Source organism: Hyla sarda, chromosome 5 (assembly GCF_029499605.1).
Source record: "Hyla sarda isolate aHylSar1 chromosome 5, aHylSar1.hap1, whole genome shotgun sequence".
NCBI lineage: Eukaryota > Metazoa > Chordata > Amphibia > Anura > Hylidae > Hyla > Hyla sarda.
The window spans coordinates 291,857,641-291,876,767 of NC_079193.1; the positions used below are offsets into that span (position 1 = coordinate 291,857,641).

Sequence of the window (19,127 nt, forward strand, 5' to 3'; positions counted from 1 at the left end):
GAAAACCAGGAGAAAGCAGAGTCCTCAAAAGGGGTACTCCTCCAAAAACATCTTATCCACTATCTAAAGGATAGGGGATAAGATGTTAGATCCCGGGGGTCTCGCCGCTGGGGACCCCCACGTGCCCCCTCCATTCGATGTGCAGAGTGAAATCTGCTCTGTGCCTGATGACTGGTGATGCGGCCGCCACGCCCCCTCCATTCACTTTTATGGACATCCTAGCCTTCACACCTCCTCCCATTGACATGAATGTAGGGGGCGTGGTGTGACATCACGAATGCGGAAGCTGCAAGCTTCTGCATTCCTGATGACACCGCTGCTGGCATGGAGATGTTGGGGGTCCCCAACGGTGGGACCCCAATGATCTAACATCTTATCCCCTATCCTTTGGATAGGGGATAAGATGTATGTGGCAGAGTACCCCAAAGGCTCTCCGGGCATGCTGGGAGTTTTGCAACAGCTGGAGGCAACCTGGTTGGGAAACACTGCCATAGACATTCGTCCCAGAAGCTTTGTGGCTTGTCCTTTGGAAAGCTGAGACAAAATTGGAGCTTTTTGGCAAGTCCCACCAGTTCTATAGAAGCAGACACAAAAATGAAGTATACAAAGAAAAGAACCCTGTACCTACTGTGAAGCATGGAGGAGGCTCAGTTATGTTTTGGGGCAGCTTTGCTGCATCTGGCACAGGGTGTCTTGAATCTGTACAGGATACAATAACATCAAGACTAAAAAGGCATTCTGGAGTGAAATGTGCTGCCCAGTGTCAGGTAGCTTGGTCTCAAGTCATCCAAAAGGATAATCGCAGGCAAATCACAGCTTAGAATGGCTAAGAGCAAAACGTTGGAATATTGCAAAGTGGCTTCTAGGAGCCGAGATCTTAATGCTATTGAACATCTGTGGAAGGGGCTGAAACATGCCGTCTGGAAAAGACACCTTCATACCTGAGACAGCTGGAGCAGTGTCTTATGGGGAGTGGGCCAAGATACCTGGAAACAAGTGAAAAAGTCTCATTGAGAGTTACAGAAATCTCTGGATTGCAGTGACTGTCTCAGTAGGCAACAACATATTGGGGATATTTATCAAAGCCTGTGTAGAGGAAGAGTGGTGCAGTTGCCCACAGCAACCAGATTGCTTCTTTCATTTTTAATAAGGCCTGTGAAAAATGAAAGAAGCAATCTGATTGGTTGCATGGGCAACTGCACCACTCTTCCTCTACACAGGTTTTGATAAATCTAAACAGAGAACCATAACAGTTTCATTATTTTGTTTTTCAAAATTATTCTGTTGATCCACAATTCAATTTCATTTCAGCACACTTTTAGCCTTTATTACTTTTGTCAGTTTCAAGTTATTTCAGAGAGCATTGTGTTTTTGATTTTGTCTTTAACAAAAGGGTAACAGCAATTTTGCCCATGTCTTTAAAAGTAAATCTGTCACCAGTGTCACCTGCACTAACCTGTCGATACCGACAGGTAGTGCAGGTGACACTGATGACAATGGTACTCACCTTGTTCCGTTCCGTGGCAGGGATCTCCGTTAATCTTGTCCGTTAGCTCCAGCTCCGGGCACCCGGCTTGGGGCATGGGCGGAGCTTAGTGATGTCACCGCTGCTGTGAGACCTAGCAGAGAGCAGCAGCGGTCTGGGGCATGGGCGGAGCATAGCGACATCACCACTGCTGCTCCCTGCTGGGTCCCATTGCTAGAGAACAGCAGCAGTGACGTCACTAAGCCCCGCCCGTGCCCAAGCCAGGTGCCCGGAGCTGGAGCCAATGGACAAGATTACCAGAGATCCCTGCCACAGAATGGGACAAGATGAGTACCGTCAGGTTACTACCGACAGGTTAGTGCAGGTGACACTGGTAACAGATTTCCTTTAAATGCAGCTGTCAAGGTAAAAGGCAAAGTCAGAGTCAATTTGACTGCAAGTTGACAAACCAATCTGCTCACCTGTCATGACTGGCCAATTTTTACTACAGCGCCACCAACCCTACAGCTTACATATATTTATGTATGTGCATATTTTAAAACATCTAGAACTTTTAAAGTTTATATTGTGTTTGTAACGTTTACAATGCCCTCCAAAGTTCATTCTTTAGCACCACTCTGCTATGAATAGTTTAGATCGAGCTGGCCATCTCACATTTCTCATCAGGAAATGTTTTACAAAAATGGAAGGAACCAGGTCCTTAGTGTTAATATAAATAAATAAAATATATAACTGTACTCAGCCCAATGAGCTCACTCAAAAGCTTAGGAATCAGGAAAAAAAAGTGTAACCCACATGGGATAATTTATTTACTATAATTTTTTTTCAAATGAGTACTATGGGGATTTGCTTTTTTTATTAACCCTCTGTGCTGGACTGCAAAAAGAAACTTTAACTCTACTTCCTACATATCCTCGTTGTGCCGATATCGGTGTCCCATTCTCCAGTCCCCGTCTTGTTCCGCTTCCTGAGGGACGGTGTGTCACACTGCTCTCAGCGTATTACCGGCTGCAGCGGGACATTGCTGCAGCCAGTGATATGCTGAGCACAGCATGACTCACCGTCTCACAGGAAGCGGAAGAAGACAGGGACCGGAGAATGGGACACCGATATCGGCACAAGGGGGAAACGTAGGAAGTGGAGTTAAAGTTTGTATTGTTTCATTTTGCAACCCGGGCACAGAGGGTTGTTAAAAAAGCATATTTGTAAATACGGTGTCGGCAGGTTACACTTAATGAGATAGCTTAATTATAATGCTGTCAATTGCTATTCATTTATACTGACCTTTATTATATAGAAATGTAAAACTGCTTTACCACTATACATAAAGAAACCAAGGTAACTAAAGGGTGTGAGCGCCATGGGCAACAACGATTACCCAAAAAAAAACACATATTAGGTACTTTAATTTGTGCCTCTGTTCCTTTGCCGTGACTGAAAATATTAATTTACAAATAAGGTGGCTAAGTGCACTCTAGACAGTCCCTAGCCCTCAGTGCACAGTGATATTTTCGGCCTGCATCTTCCATGTTAACGCGCCTCCATGTATATTCATGTTCCTCTTCTGTTGAATCTCACATACTATCTGCTCACAGTGACAATTGTGCATGCACTGATTTACAGTTGAAGCAATCTTTGCGGTGCATGCACAATTTGCACTGTAAGCCAACAGTACGTGAGATCTCACAGAAGAGGAACATGAACATGGCCGGATATTACAGTGCACTTGGGGCTAGAGATTGTCCAGAGTGCACCAAGCCAACTTGTTTGCATATTTATATTTTTGGGCACAGTAGAGGAATGAATAAAGGCACAAATGAAAAAACCTATGGTACCTACATTGAAGGCACTCCGATGTAGCTGCCATGGTGAAAACATGGAGGAACCTTAAAAAGCATATTGTCCACACAGTGGGGAAATATCTTGGTGAAAATCTGTTAAATAGTTCCCCCGAAATTAGCGGTTAGCAGGGGATAGGAGGATAGGAAAGGGATAGACGTTATAACCAAGGGTATGTTGAAGGATTGGGCAAGACAGAAGGAGGGTTTTGCAGAAAAAAAAATGAGTACCTTTAATTCAGAAATGCATTTTATAAGATTTTGGCTATTGAATAGGCTTATTCAAAAGACTATTTTTAGGAGTGATCATTAATAAGGTTTTATCAGTCATATATTGAAATCTTATAGTAGAGGACCAACATAAAGTTATATTCAAGAATACTATACACAGGAAAAGACGGAAAGGATGAATAAAGAATGGAACAGAATATATATGATATATATTCTAAAATATTGTTCACCAAATGGAAACCATCAGATCATCCAATTAGATTTTCCATAGGTTGTATTTATTAAACAGGTTTATTGATAAAGCTAAAAAGTTAAAGGGGTACTCCGGCCACAGACATCTTATCCCCTATCCTAAGGATAGGGGATAAGATGTCTGATTGCGGGGGACCCTCCGCTGGGACCCCCGCGATCTCCATGCAGCACCTGCATTCTATGCCAGGCTGCTACTTGAGGAAACCTCTGTGTTTCCGGGACTGGAGACGTGATGTCACTCCACGCCGCTCGTGATGTCACACCACACCACACAACTTTTGCATACGACTGTATAGGTCAGAAAGGTTCCTTGTATGCTTTTCTGGAGGAGACATTCATTTTCCCTGTAGACTGGCACCCCATCATCTGTTGTACTGTACAGCCTGCCCTGACTGTCCTAGGACTGCTTGGCTAAGAGAGAACACTTGCTAATAGTAGTAGTAGAAGTTCCCTTATGTTCCCAGGACAGGAGAGGCAGGGCACAATGTCAGTACAGCAGAATTTGCCGAGCAGGAGTGACTGCCAGTGTTCAGAGGAAAAAGCAGCTGTTTTCTCTGCTGAGTAGAGCCTGCTGTACTTTACACCTTGTAAATTACATTACTTTACAAGGTCCAAACTGCAGAACCAAAACATGATCACATAGTACACCTAAATACCACCATACAGTTGCCAAGTAATACTTGTGCACCACTTTGTACCTGAAATAAAGTGAAAATCTATGCAAACGCCTGTTAGCACCGTACAGTACAGTTAAACCCAGTTACTCACAGGTGATTGAGTTACTCACCTTCCCCTTCCTTCTTCACTCAACCTAGACTGCCATAAAACCTTATACCAGCCACAACTTGTATTCGCAGAGATTGCAAACAAGATCTATTTGCCCTCTTACTTTTCCACCACCGCCCTACTTTAGAGTACTATTTCCACATATTACACCAGTGCTGTTTACTCATCCCCAATAGTCTCCCCCCCCCCCAATGTGTCTATTAAAGACTTCTGCCGCAGGTAAGATGATAAATGGGTGCAAATGAGCTACAGTGCCAGATGGCGATTGTCTACATCACACCATAAAATCTGCAATGGACTACAGAATTGGTATGTCAAGAAATACCAGAGATGACAAGCACAGAAGATAGTTCCTGGAGAAGTACATATCCAGACCTTGAAAATTTCGAATTGTCACAGGTCATAAATATAGATATAAATCTTCATCCAACATGGTCAAAAGATTTTGCAATTTGTCATGACACCTGCAGGCTAGTCTCCGTGCTAGACCCAACTTCTATGAGGAAAGGCAGAAGCTAGGTGGCCAGCAAGCCTAGAAAGGTTTGTATAGATGCATGATGTTTTGGGAAGTTTTCTACTGAGGTCTAAGAAAGATCTTACTACCAGCCAATAGTAAAGGTGACTCTAAGAGTGGTCTTGTTGAGGACCGGCAGGGCTTCGGGCCGCGAGGCTCTGTAACATGATCCCGACTCACACATCAGGATGATTGACAAGACAGGAGCCTGCACAGAGCCCTACTTTTCCCGCCCTCACTTCCTGTATTTTGACCCCCTTTATAGAGACACGCAGGCAATGACTGCAGGGACAGCATTTTTTCAGCCAAAAATATACAAATTTTATAATCAATGTATATTACAAATATACATATAGTATTATCTACATTATATCAAAAAATTTTGTTAATGACAGATACACTTTAACCCCTTAACCTGTTAAGGACCAAGGGCGTACCTGGGTCCTTTCCCTTTCTATAAGGCGGTTCCACGGAGAGGCCCTGCGTCATAGGGGGTTGGGCCCAGCCTCTAACAACGGCCGGGACCCATGGCTAATAGCACGCAGCACTGATCACGGTGCCGCACGCTATTAACCCTTTAGATGTGGCTTTCAAAAGTTGATCGCCACATCTAAAGTGAAATTAAACTACCCCCAGCTAGCTCAGGGGGCTGTTCGGGACCGCCGTGGTGAAATCATGTCATCCTGACCAGCTATAGGACACGAGGAGGGTCCCCTTACCTACCTCCTGGTGTCCGATCGCCGAATGACTGCTCAGTGCCTGAGATCCAGGCATGAGCAGTCAAGGGGCAGAATCATCGATCAATGGTTTCCTATGAGAATCCATTGATCAATGTAAAAGATCAGTGTGTGCAGTGCTATAACATAACATTGCAAAAAAAAAAAGTAGAAAAAAATTAAGATCATTTAACCCCTTCCCTAAGAAAAGTTTTTTTTTTTTTTAAATGGGAAAAGTGTAAATAGAAACAAACATATGTGGTATCGCCGCGTGCGGAAATGCCCGAATTCTAAAAACATATTGTTAATTAAACCGCACTGTCAGTGGCGTACGCACAAAAAAATTGTGTATTTTTGGTCACTTTTTAAATCATGAAAAAATGAATAAAAAGCGATCAAAAAGTCTGATCAATACAAAAATGGCACTGCTAAAAACTTCAGATCACGGTGCAAAAAATGAGCCTTCATACCGCCGCATACATGAAAAAAAAAAAAAGTTATAGGCGTCAGAAGATGGCAATTTTAAACGTATACATTTTCCAGCATGTATTTATGTTTTTTTCCCCCCATCAAACCTATAAGTAGGGTATAATTTTAACCATATGGACCTACAGAATAAAGAGAAGGTGTAATTTTTACCGAAAAATGTAATTTTGTCGCACAGTTATTTTTCTTACCGTTTTGCCATACATTTTTGGGTAAATGACTGATGTCATTACAAAGCAGAGTTGGTGGCACAAAAGTTAAGCTATCATATGGATTTTTAGGCGCAAAATTGAAGGAGTTATAATTTTTCAAAGATAAGGAGGAAAAAATTTAAGTGCAAAAACAGAAAAACCCCTGGTCCTTAAGGACATAGATTTTTTTTTCATTTGTGCACTTTAATTTTTTCCTCCTAACCTTTTAAAAATCATAACCCTTACAATTTTGCACCTAAAACTCCATATGATGGCTTATTTTTTGTAACACCAATTCTACATCAGTCATTTTACAAAAAAAAAATCTATGGCAAAACAGGAAAAAAATAATAATTGTGCGAAAAAATGGAAGAAAAACGCCATTTTGTAATTTTGGGGGCTTCCGTTTCTACGCAGTACATTTTTCAGTAAAAATCACAACATCTTTATTGTGTAGCTCCATGCAATTAAAATGATACCCTACTTATATAGGTTTGATTTTGTCGTACATGCAGGAAAATGTATACGTTTAAAATTTCTTCTGACCCCCTATAACTTTTATTTTTCCATGTACGGGGCAGTATGAGGGCTCATTTTTGTGTGCCGTGATTTGAAGTCCTTATCGGTACACATTATGTTTTGATCGGAATATTTTAGCGCTTTTTATTCATTTTTTTTATGGTATAAAAAATTACCAAAAATACGCTATTTTGGACTTTGGAATTTTTGTGTGCGTACGACATTGACCGTGCGGTTTAATTAAAGATATATTTTTATAGTTAGGATATTTCCGCACGAAGAAATACCACATATGTTTATTTTTATTTACACTGGTTTTTTTTATGGGAAAAGGGGGGTGATTCAAACTTTTATTAGGAAAGGGGTTAAATCATCTTTATTAACTTTTTTTTTTTGCAATGTTATAGCCCCCATAAGGGACTATAACATGCAGTACATTGATGCAATACACTGATCAATGCCATTGAATTTCAATGCATTGATCAGAGTTATCGGCAGTTGATTGCTCAAGCCTGGATTTCAGGCGGACGCGCATAAGGCAGGTAAGACACCCTTCTGCTGCATCCTAGCTGATCGGGACATCGCGATTTTACCGCGATGGTCCAAATCAGTCCGACTGAGCTGCCGGGAAGCTTTCACTTTAGACGCGCCATCAACTTTGATCACTGCGTCTAAAGAGTTAATGCCGGACATCTGCCTGGACTGCCATGTCCGGCATTAGCCACGGGTGCTGGCTGCTGATAGCAGCCGGGACCGTGGGGTATGATGCGAGCTCAGCTACTGAGCTCGATTCATAACCCTCCCGTGCCGTTTAGAAACAACGTTTTGCGGCAAGGAGCTAAGTACATAGGTATCCTAGGAGAAAAATTAACCAAAAGAGAATAAAAAAAAAATGTATAATAGGGGAGATTTATCAAACATTGTGAGGGACAGTGGAGCAGTTTCCTAAAACAACCGATCAGATGCTAGCTTTCATATTTCAAAAGCATTTATATTAAAAAAAGAAAAGAAAATTTAAGATACCATCGGATTGGTTGTTATCGGAACCTGTTCCATTGTTCCTCTGCACAAAGTTTAATAAATGTCCCTCATTTAGATACTTAAGGGTAGGGTCACATGTAGTTTATATGCTGCATATTTTCTGTAGCTAATTTTGCTAACCACTGACTTCAATGAGTAGGAAAATATGCAGCAGCAAATACGCAGCATATACACGTGGGACCCTATCCTTAAAATGTAATCTTCGCCTCTAAGCGGCATACTACACAAAGCTTTAAAGGGGTATTCCATTTTTTTTTTATTTGACTATGCTACAGGGGCTATAAAGTTAGTGTAGTTCATAATATATTGTCTGTACCTGTCTCTGATGGTTGATCTCACATTCTTAGGTTATCTTTGCTCTGGATGTTCATTTTTAACAGCATACGAAATTACTCCTATCTCAGGTATTCACCAGGATGCAGTGTGGCAGAGATACCACCTCACATGTCAGGTGATGACAGGGAGCCTGTTCTACTGGGTGGAGTGATCACAGGTAATTTGCAACAGTTGAAGGCACCCTGGTTAGAAAGCACTGGTCTTTCGCATGGATTTCAGCTCGTTTGTGATTCAATGGGTGGGGTGGCTGATGTGTGGGAGAAAAGGGATTTGTAGTAAAAGAGAAAACTCCCAACACGAAATCCCAGTGCACAAAAAGAATGCCACAGCGTTATGGTAATCTCACAACACAGCCATTTAAACCAAAGACAAGCACAGATCCTTCCTAAGCATATCCACTATTGTCTGGCAGGTAAGTTCTAAAACACCCTTATGGTGGATAACCATTTAAAAAAAAAAATAAAATAAAGTGTTTTACCAACAAAACTAAGTTAGTACAATCAAATATAAGCGTATCGGGATGCTCTAAGGCAGTCATAACCAAGAGCAATGGGCAAATGCCTAACCAGAATGGTCATTAACCCCTTAAGGACGCAGGACGTACTCAAACGTCCCCTTTTCCGAGTCCTTAAGGACTCAGGACGTTTGAGTACGTCCTGTCAAATCCCGGCCCCCCGCCGCTAGCTGGAGGGGAGCCGGTGCCCGATGCCTGCTGAAATCGTTCAGCAGGCATCGGGGCATATCGCCCAGGGGGGTTATTATGCCCCCCCATGTCGGCGATGGCCGCAGATCGCTGGACAATTCAGTCCAGCGATCTGCGGCAGATTCCGGGTCAATCGGGTCTCCAGTGACCCGGAATTACAGGCTGTTCAGGGCCGTCTCCGACGGCCCCGAACAGCCAGAGCCTGCAGGGGTGAGGTGGCACTGGTGCCACCTCACGATCGCCCTGATTCGTCGGCCGGATTAACGGCCGACCAATCAGGGCGCCTGCTGCGGGTGTCACTCCCGCAACCCGCTCCGCCCCTCTTCTGGAGGACGTGAGCGGGTGCGTGACGTGCACCCCGATCCCCGGCGTCAATCTTGGGATCGGGGCCCCAGGAGCGACGGCCGTGGCGGAGACGACGAGGGACTGACCTGTGCGGCGAGGATCGTTGGAGGTGAGTGACAGCCTCCAGCTGTTGCTTAGCAACAGCTCCCAGCATGCAAAAAGGGCATGCTGGGAGCTGTAGTTATGCAACAGCAGGAGGCAGACCACCACAACTTCCAGCATGCCCTTATGGGCATGCTGGGACTTGTAGTTTTGCAACAGCTGGAGGCACATTTTTTCTATGGAAAAGTGTACCTTCAGCTGTTGTGTAACTACAACTCCCAGCTTGCACCAACAGCTAAAGTGCATGCTGGGAGTTGTAGTAATGCATCTGCTGGTTGCATAACTACAACTCCCAGCATGCCCGTTGGCTGTCTGTGACTGCTGGGAGTTGTAGTTTTGCAACAGCTGAAGGCACACTGAGTTATGTAGCAAACCAGTGTGTCTCCAGCTGTTGCATAACTACAGTCCACAGCATCCCCAGCCAAAGTAGTATGCCTCCAGCTGTTGCATAACTACAAGACCCAGCATGCCCTTCCGCTGTCCGTACATGCTGGGGGTTGTAGCTTTTGCAACAGCTGAAGGCACACTGGTTGCAAAACACTGAGTTTGTTACCAAACTCTGTGTTTCACAACCAGTGTGCCTCCAGCTGTTGCAAAACTACAACTCCCAGCATGCACTGATAGACCGTACATGCTGGGAGTTGTAGTTTTGCAACAGCTGGATGTTCCCCCCCAATGTGAACGTACAGGGTACACTCACATGGGCGGAGGATTACAGCAAGTATCCGGCTGCAAGTTTGAGCTGCGGCAAATTTTCTGTCGCAGCTCAAACTGCCAGCGAGAAACTACTGTGAACCCCCCGCCCGTGTGACTGTACCCTAAAAACACTACACTAACACAAAATAAAAAGAAAAAAACACTACGTATACACATACCCCTATACAACCCCCCTCCCCTCCCCAATAAAAATGAAAAACGTCTGGTACGCCACTGTTTCCAATACGGAGCCTCCAGCGGTTGCAAAACTACAACTCCCAGCATGCACTGATAGACCGTACATGCTGGGAGTTGTAGTTTTGCAACAGCTGGACGTCCCCCCCCCCCCAATGTGAACGTACAGGGTACACTCACATGGGCGGAGGATTACAGTAAGTATCCGGCTGCAAGTTTGAGCTGCGGCTCAAACTGCCAGCGTGAAACTACTGTGAACCCCCGCCCATGTGACTGTACCCTAAAAACACTACACTACACTAACACACAATAAAATAAAAAGTAAAAATCACTACAAATACACATACCCCTACACAGCCCCCCTCCCCAATAAAAATGAAAAACGTCTGGTACGCCACTGTTTCCAAAACGGAGCCTCCAGCTGTTGCAAAACAACTACTCCCAGTATTGCCAGATAGCCACTGACTGTCCAGGCATGCTGGGAGTTTTACAACAGCTGGAGGCACCCTGTTTGGGAATCACTGGCGTAGAATACCCCTATATCCTCCCCTATGCAAGTCCCTAATTTAGGCCTCAAATGCGCATGGCGCTCTCACTTTGGAGCCCTGTCGTATTTCAAGGCAACAGTTTAGGGCCACATATGGGGTATTGCCGTACTCGGGAGAAATTGTGTTACAAATTTTGGGGGGTATTTTCTGCTTTTACCCTTTTTAAAAATGTAAAATTTTTGGGAAAAGAGGCATTTTAGGTAAAAAAAATTATTTTTTTTACATATGCAAAAGTCGTGAAACACCTGTGGGGTATTAAGGTTCACTTAACCCCTTGTTACGTTCCCCGAGGGGTCTAGTTTCCAAAATGGTATGCCATGTATTTTTTTTTTTGCTGTCCTGGCACCATAGGGGCTTCCTAAATGCGGCATGCCCCCAGAGCAAAATTTGCTTTCAAAAAGCCAAATGTGACTCCTTCTCTTCTGAGACCTGTAGTGCGCCAGCAGAGCACTTTTCACCCCCATATGGGGCGTTTTCTGAATCGGGAGAAATTGGGCTTCAAATTTTGGGGGGTATTTTCTGCTTTAACCCTTTGTAAAAAAGTAAATTTTTTGGGAAACCAAGCATTTTAGGTACATTTTTTTTTTTTTTTACATATGCAAAAGTTGTGAAACCCCTGTGGGGTATTAAGGTTCACTTTACCCCTTGTTACGTTCCCCAAGGGGTCTAGTTTCCAAAATGGTATGCCATGTGGGGTTTTTTGCTGTCCTGGCACCATAGGGGCTTCCTAAATGCGGCATGCCCCCAGAGCAAAATTTCCTTCAAAAAAGCCAAATGTGACTCCTTCTCTTCTGAGACCTGTAGTGCGCCAGCAGAGCACTTTTCACCCCCATATGGGGTGTTTTCTGAATCGGGAGAAATTGGGCTTCAAATTTTGGGGGGTATTTTCTGCTATGACCCTTTTTAAAAATGTAAAACCTTTGGGAAACCAAGCATTTTAGGGAATTTTTTTTTTTTTTTTTTTACGTATGCAAAAGTTGTGAATCACCTGTGGGGTATTAAGGTTTACTTTACCCCTTGTTATGTTCCCCGAGGGGTCTAGTTTCCAAAATGGTATGCCATGTATTTTTTTTTTGCTGTTCTGGCACCATAGGGGCTTCCTAAATGTGACATGCCCCCCAAAAACCATTTGTCGCTCCTTCCCTTCTGAGCCCTCTACTGCGCCCGCCAAACAATTAACATAGACATATGAGGTATGTGCTTACTCGAGAGAAATTGGGTTTCAAATACAAGTAAAAATTTTCTCCTTTTCACCCCTTGCAAAAATTCAAAAATTGGGTCTACAAAAACATGCGAGTGTAAAAAATGAAGATTGTGAATTTTCTCCTTCACTTTGCTGCTATTCCTGTGAAACACCTAAAGGGTTAAAACGCTGACTGAATGTCATTTTGAATACTTTGGGGGGTGCAGTTTTTATAATGGGGTCATTTATGGGGTATTTCTAATATGAAGGCCCTTCAAATCCACTTCAAACCTGAACTGGTCCCTGAAAAAAAGCGAGTTTCAAAATTTTGTGAAAAATTGGAAAATTGCTGCGGAACTTTGAAGCCCTCTGGTGTCTTCCAAAAGTAAAAACATGTCAATTTTATGATGCAAACATAAAGTAGACATATTGTATATGTGAATAAAAAAAAAAAATATTTTGAATATCCATTTTCCTTACAAGCAGAGAGCTTCAAAGTTAGAAAAATGCAAAATTTTCTAATTTTTCATCAAATTTTGGGATTTTTCACCAAGAAAGGATGCAAGTTACCACAAAATTTTACCACTAAGTTAAAGTAGAATATGTCACGAAAAAACAATCTCGGAATCAGATTGATAACTAAAAGCATTCCAGAGTTATTAATGTTTAAAGTGACAGTGGTCAGAATTGCAAAAAATGGCTGAGTCCTTAAGGTGAAAAAGGGCTCAGTCCTTAAGGGGTTAAACCCCAAACTTCCAACCGGCCACACCGATTCTGTCCCCTTTATTTAATATGCATAGTTCTAGGACAGTGTATTTGGACCATTATAGAACATCTTGACATAATTCTTATCCACTAAAGACCATACAAGTTGTTATAGCTTAAATAAAAAAAAATGTAAATCATTACAAGATGCTCATACAAGTACAGACAAGAAGAGCCAGTACAGCACCTTTGTAAACAATAACCACAGTAATTGTATCAACTAGTAGCACTGAAGTGATACCAAATTGTCCCACACTGGAAACAACCTATATAATGTACATACATTAGTGCCACATATACATGCTGCTCCATACACTAAAGTATTTTCTCAGTGGGCCACACTATATACATAGTATCCTGAACCAATTCAAAGCCGCTCCCAAATACCTCATATTGTAAAAATAGTGACATCTCAACCATGCCGCTAATGGTACTGTGTCCTGGACCCTGAGCGAGCTTTCGCTCCTTCCTCAGGGGACTATTACTACTGTGTCCGTGCCTCACTTATGTAGGGGGAGGAAGACAACTAACTTCCAGAACGCTGTGTAAACTTCCTGGTGCACAGCTTCCAGAACAGCGCATCCGCATCACCGCTGATCAGTATCACGCAGTTACTTCACCGCGTCATTCCGTCGGCTGGCATAGCCACGCCCCTCATGACGTGGGATGCCCGTCAGCATTGCACTGACACGGGAGTGAAAGTCGCTGACCAGGTATGGTGGCGGGCATGCGCACAATGAAGCAGAGCAGCGTTACCAATACAGGGAAAAACTACTCTTTACATAAACTGTCATGTTGTGACCCAGTATTAAAATACCATAAATACAGATCATCTTTAAATATACACAAATAAGTGCATGAATAACAATGTTAATAAATATTACATACGTGACCAAAATAATGTGCTTTCAACACAAATAAAATATAATTGAATACACATTAAAATATTAAACAAATGTGACACCCCAATAATAATAATAATAATAATGATAATCACAATATAAAAAACTAACTAGAATCGTGTGGGCCCCAGAACAAATTATGGACCTGGAAAGAAGATGAAGACTAGTCTCCTGCTCACTGAGGTGGGGAAGGATAGTGGGACGGAGGTGCAGGACCGTCAGGCAGTTAGCTGGGTTTCAGTTAGAAAACGGGGAAGAGGAAAAAAAAAAAAAAAGTGTCAGGGAGGCTAGTCCTGAACTGGCACACCCCAAGTTTGCCCGGTTGGCAGATGAGGGGGATGCCATTTCAGAGCTAGCAGTACTGCAGCAGGACTCTGCCTCTGACTGCCAGGGGGGTGTCTGATCCAGTAAGGAGGGAGGGAGGGAGGAGTGCAGGGCAGGCCAGACAGGTACTGGTAGTGGGAAACTCAATTATTAGGGGGACAGACAGCGCGATCTGTCACAAAGACCGGGATCACCGAACAGTGTGTTGTCTTCTTGGAGCTCGAGTTCGGCACATCGCGGATCGAGTTGACAGGTTGCTGGGTGGGGCAGGAGAGGACCCAGCAGACATGGTACATATTGGCACCAATGACAAAGTAAAAGTGTCCTTAAAAAATGATGGTAGGTGGAGTGTCCTTAAAAATTATTTCAGGGACTTAGGCCGCAAGCTTAAGGCTAGGACCTCCAAGGTATTATTTTCTGAAATATTACCTGTACCAGGAGCCACACCAGAGAGGCAGCGGGAGATTGGGGAGGTAAACAAGTGGCTCAGAAGCTTGTGCAGGAAGGAGGGGTTTGGGTTCATGGAGAACTGGGCCGACTGTCGGATACCAGCTCTACCGTAGGGACGGGCTGCACCTCCATGGGGAGGGTGCAGCTGTGCTTGGGGAGAAGATGGCTAGAAGGGTGGAGGAGTGTTTAAACTAGGGACTGGAGGGGAGGGAACCTATAACCTAGAGGGGGAAGAAAGTGTAGATAGAGAGGGGGGACTTATTAATGTATCTGAGGGTGGAGCAGAGGGAGGGGTTAAAATAGTTAATAGGGATAGGCTTCATAGGAAAAAAAAACATATGCCATTGGATTGCATGTTGACTAATGGCAAAAGTCTGACCAATGAAACTGACGAACTGGAGTTGAAAAGGTCTGAGGAGAATTATGACATAGTGGGTATAACAGAGACTTGGTTGGACGATAGCTGTGACTGGGCGGTCAACATAAAGGGATATATAGTCTATTCAGGAAGGATCGGACAAAAAGGAAAGGGGAGGAGTTTATCTTTATGTAAAGTCCAGTCTGAAAGCTGCACTGTGGGAGGATAATTGGGAGGGAAACGATAATGTGGAGTCATTATGGGTAGAAATATATGGAGATAAGAAAAAAAAATTCTGATTGGTGGCTTATAGCAAACCCCTAACATAATGGAAGAGGCAGAAGATCAATTATTGAGGCAAACAAGGCGGCAAATCAGAATGATGTGATAATCATGGGGGACTTTATCCTGATGTCAACTGGGAGACTGAGACCTGTGAATCTCATAAAGGAAACAGGTTTCTGACTATAGCTAAAGACAATTATCTGTCCCAAATGGTGCAGGGCCCAACCAGAGGGGGCACCCAACTAGACTTAATATTAACCAAGAGACCTGACAGTAACTAATGTACAAGTAGAAGGACACCTAGGAAATAGTGATCATAATATAATAAATGATAACTTGTTCTTCAATAAGGGAATCTCTCGAGGGGCCACAAAAACAATTAACTTTAGGAAGGCAAAGTTTGATCAACTCAGAGAGGCCCTTAATATAAATTGGAATAATGTCCTCCAAAACAAGAATACTGACACTAAAGGGGAGACTTAAAAATATCTTAAATTCTCACTGTAAGAGGTATATACCTTATGGGAATAAAAGGGTCAGAAATAAAATAAAACCAATATGGATGAATAAGAACGTTAAGGGGGCAATAAATGACAAAAATAAAGCATTTAAACTACTAAAACAGGACCACAGTGAAGAAGCACTAAAAAGCTATAGAGAAAAATGTAAAATATGTAAAAAAAAAAAAACTGATAAAAGTCACAAAAATAGAGACAGAAAGACTCATTGCCAAAGAGAGTAAAACTAAACCCAAAATGTTCTTTAACTATATAAATAGCAAAAAGGTCAAAAATGAAAAAGTGTAGGCCCCTTAAAAAATTATGAGGAAGAAAGTATAAACAGGGATCAGGAATATGCAAATATATCAAAACAAATTCTTTTCCACTGTATTCACCGAGGAAAATGAAATCCCAGGTGAAATACAGAGAGATAAGGTAAACTCCCCAGTATAGGTCACCTGGCTAACCCAGGATGAAGTACAGTGCCGCCTACAATAAATCAAAATAGTCAAATGGCCAAGTCCGGATGGCATTCCCCCGTGTTCTAAAGGAATTAAGTAATGTAATAGACAGACCCCTATTTTTAATATTCAGGGACTCTATAGTGACAGGGACTGTTCCCCAGGAATGGCACATGGCAAATATGCCAATATTTAAAAAAGGGGTCAAAAGGTGACCCTGGGAATTTTAGACCAGTTAGTTTAACTTCTGTTGTATGAAAATAGTTTGAGGGTTTTCTAAAAGGGATGTTATTTTGGAGTTTCTTGATAAAAATAAATGTATGACTCCATATCAGCATGGCTTTATGAGGGATCGGTCCTGTCAAACTAACCTGACCAGCTTTTATGAGGCGGTGAGCTCCAGACTGGACCAGGGAAAAAAAAAAAAAAAAAATAGTAGTAGTATCCCGATGGGGACAGGGCAGCGCTAGGCTGATAATTTGGGTGGTAGGAAGGAGGAAATAACGTTATATACCGTGGAACCACCAAAAGTTACAAAAATACCTTGATACACACATTTGGTCATACCGCCCAGCCCTATCAGCAAGGGCATTAAAGATTAAATGTGGTTGGGTCATTCAGCAATGATCCAAAACACACCGCCCGGGCAACAAAGGAGTGGCTTCGTAAGAAGCATTTCAAGGTCCTGGAGTGGCCTAGCCAGTCTCCAGATCTGAGCCCCATAAAAAAAACTAGGGATCGACCGATATCGGTTTTTTAGGGCCGATACCGATAATCGGTGCAGGTTAGGGCCGATAGCCGATAACTTATACCGATATTCCGGTATAAGTTATCGGCTATTTAACCCCCTGCGACACCGCTGCAGATCATTGATTTAAAGCGGGCGCTTTAAATCAATGATCTGCAGTGGCTTTTGCGGGGCCATAGGCCGCCGCCACCACCCGCTTCTCTCCCCTACCTGCCAGGGTGCTCCGGGCCATCCATCCATCGTTCCTGTAGTGTCCGGGGGCGTTCCGGGTGGAGGGTGGTCCGGTCCGGGCTGTCCTTCTCCGGCGGGCCTCTTCTCCACTCTGGGCAGGCTCCGGCCTAGTACGCTGCATAGACGTCGCTGCGCAGTGACGCCCGTGCTCAGCGACGCACCTGACGTCACGGCGTAGCGGCGTCTATGCAGCGTACTAGGCCGGAGCCTGCCCGGAGTGGAGAAGAAGACCGTGGGAGAAGAAGGACAGCCCGGACCGGACCACCCTCCACCCGGAACGCCCCCGGACACTACATGAAGGAAGGATGGCCTGGACCACCCCCATTACAGGTAAGTTTAATTTTTTTATTCACTCGGAGGGTGGGGGAGGGGCCCGACCGGTATAGCGGTATGGGAAAAAATCCATACTGGTATACCGCCTAGCATCACGGTGGGGGGTGCGACGCGGTGCGGTGGGTCGGAGGTGCGGTGCGGCGGGTCGAGGGGGTGGCGGTCGCGGTGCGGGGGGCGGGGCATTATCGGCTTATCGGCAAGATAATTGCCGATACCGATAATGCCCAAAATCGTGATTATCGGCCGATATCGGCCATACCGATAATCGGTCGATCCCTAAAAAAAAAATTTTGGAGAAAGTTGAAAGTCCGTGTTGTCCAGCGACAGCCCCAAAACATCACTTCTCTAGAGAAGATCTGCATGGAGGAATGGACCAAAATACCAGCAACAGTGTGTGAAAACCTTGCGAAGACCTACAGAAGACGTTTGACCTCTGTCATTGCCAACAAAGGGTGTATACAGTGGGGCATAAAAGTATTTAGTCAGCCCCCAATTGTGCAAGTTCTCCCACTTAAAAAGATGAAAGAGGCCTGTAATTCTCATCATAGGTATACCTCAACTACGAGAGAGACATAATGGGGGGGAAAAAAAAAAAATCCATAAAAATCACATTGTCTGATTTTTAAAGCATTTATTTGAAAATTATGGTGTAAAATAAGTATTTGGTATATAACAAAAAGTTCATTTCAATACTTTGTTATATACCCTTTGTTGGCATTGGCAGAGGTCAAACGTTTTCTGTAAGTCTTCACAAGGTTTTCACACACTGTTGCTGGTATTTTGGCCCATTCCTCCATGCAGATCTCTAGAGCTTGTTTTGGGGCTGTCACTTGGCAACACGGACTTTCAACTCCCTCCAAAGGTTTTCTATGGGGTTGAGATCTGGAGACTGGCTAGGCCACTCCAGGACCTTGAAATGCTTCCTACCAAGCCACTCCTTTTCCTTTGTATACCGTGCGGTGTGTTTGGGATCATTGTCATGCTGAAAGACCCAGCCATGTTTCATCTTCAATGCCCTTGCTGATGGAAGGAGGTTTTCACTCAAAATCTCACAATACATGTCCCCATTCATTCTTTACATGGATCAGTCATCCTGGTCCCTTTGCTGAAAAACAGCCCCAAAGCATGATGCTTCTACCCCCATGTTTCACAGTAGGTATGGTGTTCTTTGGATGCAACTCAGCATTCTTTCTCCTCCAAACACGACTAGTTGATTTTTTACCAAAAAGTTCTACTTTGGTTTCATCTGACCATATGACATTCTCCCAATCCACTTCTGAATCATCCAAATGCTCTCTAGCAAACTTCAGATGGGCCCAGACATGTACTGGCTTAAGTAGGGGAACACGTCTGCCACTGCATGACTTGAGTCCTAGTGTGTTATTGATGGTAGCCTTTGTTACTTGGGTCCCAGCTCTCTGCAGGTCATTCACTAGGTCCACCCATGTGGTTCTGGGATTTTTTCTCACCGTTCTTGTGGTCATTTTGACACCACAGGGTGAGATCTTGCATGGAGCCCTAGATCAAGGGAGATTATCAGTGGTCTGGTATGTCCATTTTCTAATATTTGCTCCCATAGTTGATTTCTTCACACCAAGCTGC

General features: G+C 43.7%; 1 protein-coding gene across 10 annotated transcripts in view; it reads right to left on the minus strand.

Annotated features, from left to right (window-relative positions):
- Positions 1-19,127, minus strand: part of PLAG1 (PLAG1 zinc finger) — a 70,267-nt gene that overhangs the window by 37,104 nt on the left and 14,036 nt on the right. For 2 of the 10 annotated variants that reach the window (XM_056521971.1, XM_056521963.1), the window contains exons 1-3: positions 1,508-1,643; positions 942-986; positions 629-699 (exon numbers count right to left, since the gene is read on the minus strand). The exons of 4 other annotated variants lie outside the window; for them this stretch is intronic. The gene's annotated coding sequence lies outside the window, so the exon portion shown is untranslated. Of the gene's footprint in view, positions 1-624; positions 700-941; positions 987-1,507; positions 1,644-19,127 lie in introns of those variants that run through there. 4 more of the 10 variants (XM_056521968.1, XM_056521966.1, XM_056521964.1 and 1 more) reach the window with 3 other exon arrangements.